We start from the raw sequence: 8,611 nt of genomic DNA, 5'->3' as shown, positions 1-8,611 counted from the left end.
GAGCTTTTGGGTTTTGAGCTATTTGGAGATTTTGAGTCTTGGGTGTTGAAGAATTGAGGAAATTCTGTCTCAATCTCACCTTGAGATCTCTCTGTTTTCTTTACTGCACTTTTTGAGAAATCAATATTTGAATTCCTTTCTTCTACTGCTGGATCTTTACTTTTCTTGCAATTGAATTCTGATCTAGGAACTAGGAAGGCATTGAGATCTAGACTTGGTTATCTAGTCTCTTGGGTCCTGAGATCTACCTTTTTCAATTTCAATTTCCTTTGCTACACCAAACACCAAGCTTATTTTCATTTTCATTTGAGATCCGGTTTAATTGAATCCATCTTTTACATTTCTGTTTGTTTTGTTTAATTTCTGCAAATCCACTTCCCAATTCCCTTTATAATTCAAGCAATTTACATTTCTTGCACTTTAAGATTCTGCAATTTACATTTCTTGCGTTCTAAGTTTCTGCCATTTAATTTCTTGTTCTTTAAGATTCAGCTCTTTTTCTCTTTGTTCCCTTTAATTTCCTGTAAATCACCCACTCCCCTTTACATTCTATGAAATTTAATTCCTGTCCACACAATTTCACACAATCAACGCTTGTTTGCTTGACTAATTCAACCACTAAACTAAAGTTGCTCAATCCTTCAATCCTTGTGGGATCGACCTCACTCCCGTGAGTTTTATTACTTGATGCGACCCGATGCACTTGCCGGTGAGTTTTGTGTCGGATCGTTTTCCGCACATCACCTAACTTGGAGTTTCTCAAGTTAGGTGCTAAGACAAGCAGCAATGCCAAAGCAATTCGGCCAACCTCAAGTTAGGCGCCACCTCCATGAAGTTAGGCACCAGCTATAGGAATCAAAGTGGTCCTCATTCATCCATCAAGACCTACATGAGATGTTAATTGATTTTGATTTAACTTTTATTTTCTTTATAAATAAAAAAAGATATTATTTAGTTTTAGAAAATATATTTTACATTAATTAAGATTAGATATAAAAGGAAAAAGAATCAGCCCTTCGAACTCTTCTCTTCTCTTCTACCTCATTCTGCACTTTACAGTTTTACAAAACCCTAGTTTTCTCTCAGAACCATGAGCAACTAAACCTCCACTGTTAAGATTAGGAGCTCTGTTTATTCTATGGATTAATACTATTACTTTTCTATTTTAATTCATGTATTGATTTCAACTTCAAGAATTGTTTTCGTTCTTTATCTTATGAATCTGGGTGGAACGGAAGTATTACCCTTATTCTAATTAAGTTCTTAAAAAATATGGAAAAGCTCTTTGCTTGAACAACAGCTTGAAAACAATTTCTCCTAAATCTCTAATTATCTGGACTTAATGGGATACGTGATATATAATCCTCTTATATTTGGGTAATTAGGATTTCTGTGGCACATAAACTAGTTTTGAACTTAACCCACTAATTGGAATCAAGTGACCAAGGAATTGGGGGTTGATGAAGGTTAGCAAAGACTAAAAAGGTCTAAGGAATTAGGGTTTAGTCACATATAGTTTGTCATAAATTGAATCTTGCATGATTAAAATAGTTGGTAAGAAAAGTCAATCTGGAAGATAGATATCTCTGAAACCTTAACTGTTTTCTCCATATATTATTCACATCAATCTACTGCTTGCTTTCTGATCTTCTGAATTTACTGTTTGTAGCAATTGAACTCTCAACACTCTTTTCTGTTAGTCTAACTAAGTCAATCCCTTAACCATTTTTGCTTAATCCATCAATCCTCATGGGATTGACCCTCATTCATTTGAGGTACTACTTGGTACGACCCAGTGCACTTGCCGATTAGTTTGTGGGTTATAAATTTTGCACCAAGTTTTTGGTGCCATTGCCGGGGATTGACTGTGACTGACAACTATTAGTTGTTTGATTGCTTAGATTAGGCATTTTAGCTTTAATTTTATTTAATTTTCCCTTTAATTTTCGAAACTTTTAGATACTATTTTTTCTTAATTTCTGAAATTAAGTTTGGTGTTACCTAGTTAATTTTATTTTAATTTTCTTATTCATCTCTTTTTATATATTTCAAAATTTCTAGCATTATTTTTAGTTTAATTTTCGAAAATATCTTACCTTGATTGTTTAGTATTTTATTTTATTTCTTTACACAGGTTACCTCACTGGGAATTCTCTACACTCTGATGTAGAGAATCCCACTTTTCTTATTTTCTGTCTGTTTATGAGCAGGAACAAAGACAAAAAATCTCTTATAGATTTTGATCCTGAACCTGAAAGGACTTTGAGGCGGCACTTGCAACAAGCTAGACTTTACAAGGCTAGTGAAAATCTGAGTGAGACTTTTGAAAAAGAAGCTGCAGAGTTCGCCATGGATCACAATCGTGCTGTCAATGCCAATGTGGCAAATCTGAATGAGAATGAACAAAGAAGAGTGCTTGACTCATACATTGGTCCCAATCTAGATCTCTATGGGAAGAGTGTTGTGGTGCCTCCTATAGCTGCAAAAAATTTTGAATTGAAGCCTCAATTAGTCACTCTTATGCAGCAAAATTACCAGTATCACAAACTCCCGCAGGAAGATCCAAATCAATTTATTTCTAATTTCCTGCAGATTTGTGATACTGTAAAAACAAATAGAGTAAACCCTGAGGTTTACAAACTCATGCTCTTTCCATTTGCTGTGAGGGATAGAGCAAAGTTGTGGCTAGATTCTCAACCCAAAGAGAGCCTGGATACTTGAGATAAGGTAGTCACTGGATTTTTGTCTAAATTCTTCCCACCACAGAAGCTGACTAAGTTAAGGGTGGAGGTTCAGACCTTCAGGCAGAGAGATGGTGAGACCCTCTATGAACTCATCTAATAGGAATCCTATGAACTCTCGGACTCCTCAGAAGAAAGGCGTTTTGGAAGTAGAGGCTTTGGATGCTCTTCTTGCTCAGAACAAAGTTATGTCTCAGTAGATTAACATGATTACTCAACACTTGAGTGGCATGCATGTTTCAGCTGTTAATGCTCAAAATACCCCTCAAGAGGCTCCTTATGACATGACTGGTAGCTTTATGCAAGGTGAGAATTATGATTATGCTCAATTTTCCTCTGAACAGGTCAACTACATGGGGAATGCTCCTAGAAACCCCAATAATGATCCTTAGGCCAAGACCTATAATCAGAAATGGAGAAATCATCTAAATTTGGGATGGAGAGAGCAACCTCAGAGGTCACAGAATTTTAACAATAATTCTCAGGGTGGTTTTTAGCAGAATAATTATAATAACCACCAGTTTCAGTCTCATCAACAATAACCACCTCAGCAGTCGAATTCTCAACCCCAGAAGAACACTGATTTGGAAGCACTACTGGCTAGTTTTATGCAGGAGACTAGAGCTTCACTCAGAAACTTGGAGGTGTAAGTAGGCCAGTTGAGAAAGCAAGTACTTGAGAGGCCTCCAAATACACTTCCTGGCGATACAGTGGTATACCTAAGATAAGATTGCAAGGCTATTCAGTTGAGAAGTGGTAAAGTAGCTGGTTCTGAGACTAAAGTCAATGAGGAGCTAGTTGAAAAAGAAGCTCCAGAGGAGAAGAAAGAGGAGGTGGAGCACATCCCTCCTAGGCGTGCAGATAATCTATTAGTCCCAGTCTCTCTTGACACTCATCCTACATTTCCTAAATCTCCTGAGTACAAGCCTAGAGACTTCAGAAGGCTTCCAAAGACAAGAAATTTTTTAGATTTTTAGAAGTCTTCAAGAAGCTTCAAATCAACATTCTTTTTTGCTGAGGCTCTTGAGCAAATGCCTCTCTATGCTAAATTCATGAAAGAACTGTTGACTAACAAGAGGAATTGGAAGGAAAATGAGACAGTGGTGTTGACCAAGGAATGCAGTGCTATTATTCAACATAACCTTCCTGAGAAGATGCAAGATCTAGGAAGCTTTGTAATTCCTTGCACCATTGGAGATGTCATTATTCAGAGAGATTTGTGTGATCTTGGAGCTAGCATCGACCTCATGCCACTTTCAGTGATGAAAATGCTCCAAATTGAGGAGGTAAAATTCACTCGTATTTCTCTTTAACTTGCTGATCTTTCTATTAAAATTCTTGTGGGGGTTGTTGAGGATTTACTTGTAAAAGTGGGACCATTTATTTTTCCTGTTGATTTTGTCATATTGGATATAGAAGAGGATAAAAGTCCTCTATTATTCTTGGAAGACCCTTTTTATCTACAGGTAGAGCTCTGATTGATGTGTAAAAGGGTGAATTAACCTTAAGGGTCAATGAAGAATAGGTGGTCCTTAATGTGTTTAAAGCTATTAAACACCCTAATGATTCTGAGGGGTGTATGAGAGTTGATGTTGTTGAACCACTTGTTCAAGAGGTACTAGAAGCTGAGGTACTTGATGATATTCTGGATCCTCTTTCTGAGGATGATTTACTTGAGATTGATGATTCACCACCTCAGAAGGACACGGTAAGCATGCCTAAGGTGGAGGGAGAAGTTCCCAAGCTTGAGCTAAAGCCCTTGCCTCCTTCTTTGAAATATGTGTTCCTAGATGAAAATGATTCATATCCAGTGATTATTAGCTCTTCCTTGAAGCCTGATGAGGAAGAGGCATTGATTACAGTGCTCAAGAGTCGTAAAATAGCTCTTGGGTAGACCATTGGTGATTTAAAGGGGATTAGTCCAACTAAGTGTATGCACAAGATCCTTCTTGAAAATGATGCTAAACCGGTTGTGCAACCACAAAGGAGGCTAAATCCAACCATGAAAGAAGTGGTCCAAAAAGACGTAATGAAACTATGGGAAGCCGACATTATATACCCTATTTCTGATAGCCCTTGGGTGAGTCCTGTATAGGTAATTCCCAAGAAAGGAGGGATAATAGTGATAAAAAATGACAAGAATGAGCTAATTCCTACAAGGACCGTCACAGGATGGAGAATGTGCATAGATTACAAGAGGCTCAACACTGCTACAAGGAAGGATCACTTCCCCCTGCCTTTCATTGATTAGATGCTTGAGAGGTTAGCTAGTCATGCTTTTTATTATTTTCTAGATGGATATTCGGGATATAACCAAATTACAGTGGACCCTCAAGATCAAGAAAAGACGGCATTTACATGTCCTTTTGGAGTATTTGCTTACTGAAAAATGTCGTTTGGACTCTGTAATGCCCCATCAACTTTTCAGAGGTGTATGCTTTTAATTTTTTCTGATATGGTTGAAAAGTTTATTGAGGTATTTATGGATGATTTTTCTATTTTTGGTAATTCTTTTGAATCCTGCCTTAAGCATTTATCTCTGGTCTTGAAATGGTGCCAAGAATCAAACCTTGTTTTAAATTGGGAGAAATGTCATTTTATGGTTACAGAAGGTATCGTTCTTGGACACCAGATTTCAAGCAAGGGAATTGAGGTTGATAGAGCCAAGGTAGAGGTAATTGAAAAATTACCACCACCAACTACTATTAAGGCAGTCAGGAGTTTCTTAGGTCATGCAGGATTTTACAGAAGATTTATAAAGAATTTTTCTAAAATTGCTAAACCATTGAGCAACCTATTGGTTGCTGATGTTCCTTTCATATTTGATTTTGACTGTCTGCATGCCTTTGAAACTCTAAAAGCAAACCTTACCTCTGCCCCCATCATAGCTCCTCCTGACTGGGATTTGCCATTTGAATTAATGTGTGATGCTAGTGATTATGCTATAGGAGCTGTTTTAGGGCAGAGGCAAGGCAAGATTATGCATGTCATTTACTATGCTAGTCGTGTATTAAATGGTGCTCAAAAGAATTACACAACTACAGAAAAAGAATTATTAGCTGTTGTATATGTTGTTGATAAGTTTAGGTTCTGTTTAATTGGTTCTAAGATTATTGTTTATACTGATCATACTACTTTGAAGTAAATTCTAACCAAACAGGATTCTAAACTAAGATTAATCAGATGGGTGCTGCTCCTTCAGGAGTTTGATATTGAGATCAAAGATAGGAGAGGGTCAAAAAATCAAATGGCTGACCACCTTTCCAGAATTGAACCTGAAGAAGGAGTACAACCATCTACAGATGTGACTGAGACATTCTCAGATGAGCAACTTTTTGTCATTCAGTAGGCTCCATGGTTTGCAGACATTGCAAATTACAAAGCCATGAAGTTCATCCTAAAAGAGTGTAGTAAACAATAAGTGAAGAAACTACTGACTGATGCAAAGTACTAATTTTTGGAGGAACCATATCTTTTTAGAAGATGCTCAGATGGTATAATCTGTAGGTGTGTCTCAGATGAGGAAACACAGCAGATTCTTTGGCACTGTCATGGCTCTGATTATTGAGGCCACTTTAGTGGTGAAAAGATAGCTACAAAGGTCCTTCAGAGTGGTTTTTACTCGCTGACTCTCTTCCAAGACTCAAGAACATTTGTGAAAAACTGTGATAGATGTGAGAGAGCTAAGAATCTCCCTGCCAACCATGAGATGCCACAGCAGGGGATTCTTGAGATTGAGCTATTTGATGTGTGGGGTATCAACTTCTTGGGCCTTTTCCACCCTCATACTCCAATAATTATATCTTGGTGGTAGTTGATTATATGTCCAAGTGGGTGGAAGCTGTGTCTCTACCCACTAATGATGCCAAAGTGGTGATGAGCTTTCTTTAGAGATATATTTTTAGCCAGTTTGGTGTCCCAAGGACACTCATTAGTGATGGTGGAAGTCACTTCTGTAACAGACAGCTGGACTTCCTTCTACAGAGGTATGGAGTCTGACATAAAGTGGCAACCCCCTATCACCCTCAGACAAGTGGACAAGTTGAGGTTTCTAACAGAGAACTCAAGAGGATTCTAGAGAAGACTGTCAATATCTTAAGGAAGGATTGGCCTAGGAAGCTTGATGATGCTCTCTGGGCATACCGGACATCATACAAGACTCCTATTGGAATGTCCCCTTATCAGTTAGTCTATGGTAAAGCCTGTCACTTGCCAGTTGAGTTGGAGCATAGAGTATACTGGGCAATTAAGTTTCTGAACTTTGATGCTCAAGCTGCAGGAATAAAGAAGATGCTTCAGTTGAATGAGCTTGATGAATTCAGATATTTGGCCTATGAGAATGCCAAGCTTTATAAGGAGAGAACTAAGATATGGCATGACAAGAAGATTGCCATCAGAGTCTTTGAGCCAATTCAGAGAGTGCTTCTGTTCAATTCAAGGCTCAAACTCTTTCTTGGGAAGCTGAAATCCCAGAGGTCAGGATCGTTTGTGGTAACTAGAGCATCACTGTATGGTCATGTGGAAATTTAGGAAGAGAATTTTGATAGAAGTTTTACAGTTAATGGCCAGAGGTTGAAGCACATCTTGGAGGAGAGATTGATCACCAAAGGTCCACTCATCTGCTAAACTAGCAAAACTGACCGTCAAGCTAGTGACATTAAAGAAGCTCTTGTCGGGAGGCAACCCGATGTTTTCGTATCCTTCAGTTCGATTTCTTTTGCTTTATTTTTTCTTAGTTTTTTTTATTTTATTTGAGTTTCTATTTTTTTCCTTTCTTTTACGTGTATTTGGATCATTCAGAGTGTTTAGAACAGAAATAGGTCCATGAAGACAGAGTTTCGGACACCCTGGAGAAGCTTGGTTCGGATTGGGTGGCGCCTAACTTCAAAACCTCAAGTTAGGCACCACATTCAAGCTAATTTTGAAGATGCTTACTGGAGGGGTGGCGCCTAACTTCACCCCTTGAAGTTAGGCGCCAATGATGCGTACAATTGGGTATTATTCTTTGGAGGGGTGGCGCCTAACTTGGCTCCATCAAGTTAGGCGCCACATGAGGCATGCAAATTGGAATTACTCCCTGCCTGGTCCGTGCCTAACTCCATCATCTCAAGTTAGGCGCCACACCAAGCCTTAGATTTACAACACATTCGGGAGGCATGAAGTTAGGCGCCATTACACCTCAAGTTAGGCGCCATGAAGGAGTGCACCCACAAGGAGTAAGGCGCCACTAAACCCCAAGTTAGGCACTGAGTGAGATGCAAGAGCTGAAGTTAGGCACCGTATTTATGAAGTTAGGCACCAGGTCTGGCACCAACATGAAGGCGCCATGTACTTGGAGTTAGGTGCCACACTCCCCACTTGACTTCTTCCAAGACCGAATCACACTACTCCTGAAGCAAATCTCTTTTGATTCGGTCCCCACCCCTTCCAATCAATTCCAAGATACCCCCTCTTACCCAGATATCCCTTGTCCCTTTCATTCATTCCCAATTCATCCCGTGACCCAAGCCCTTCCCCATACACATCCATGAACTAGCCCTTTCCCCAAAGATCCCTCCCCTTCCCAACTCCAACCTGTGACACCATCCCCTTCCCAATACATACCCGTGCCCAACCCTCTTTTCCCCAACAAAACCTCAGCCCAACCCTCTATATAAAGCCCCGCATTCACCCTTTTAACCACATAGCAACACTCTTCACTCCCCCCTCTCTATACACTCAACACATCACAACACACTCTCTGAAACTCCCTCTTTTCTCAACCAACAACAACCATAACCCCTCACCTCAAACCCCAACCATATCCATCCCTTTAAACCCCCACCCCACCATACAAGCCCCTTCTTATATTCGACTGTGCTCCCCTCTCC

This window comes from Arachis ipaensis, chromosome B08 (genome assembly GCF_000816755.2).
Source record: "Arachis ipaensis cultivar K30076 chromosome B08, Araip1.1, whole genome shotgun sequence".
NCBI lineage: Eukaryota > Viridiplantae > Streptophyta > Magnoliopsida > Fabales > Fabaceae > Arachis > Arachis ipaensis.
This window is presented reverse-complemented; position numbering follows the sequence as displayed.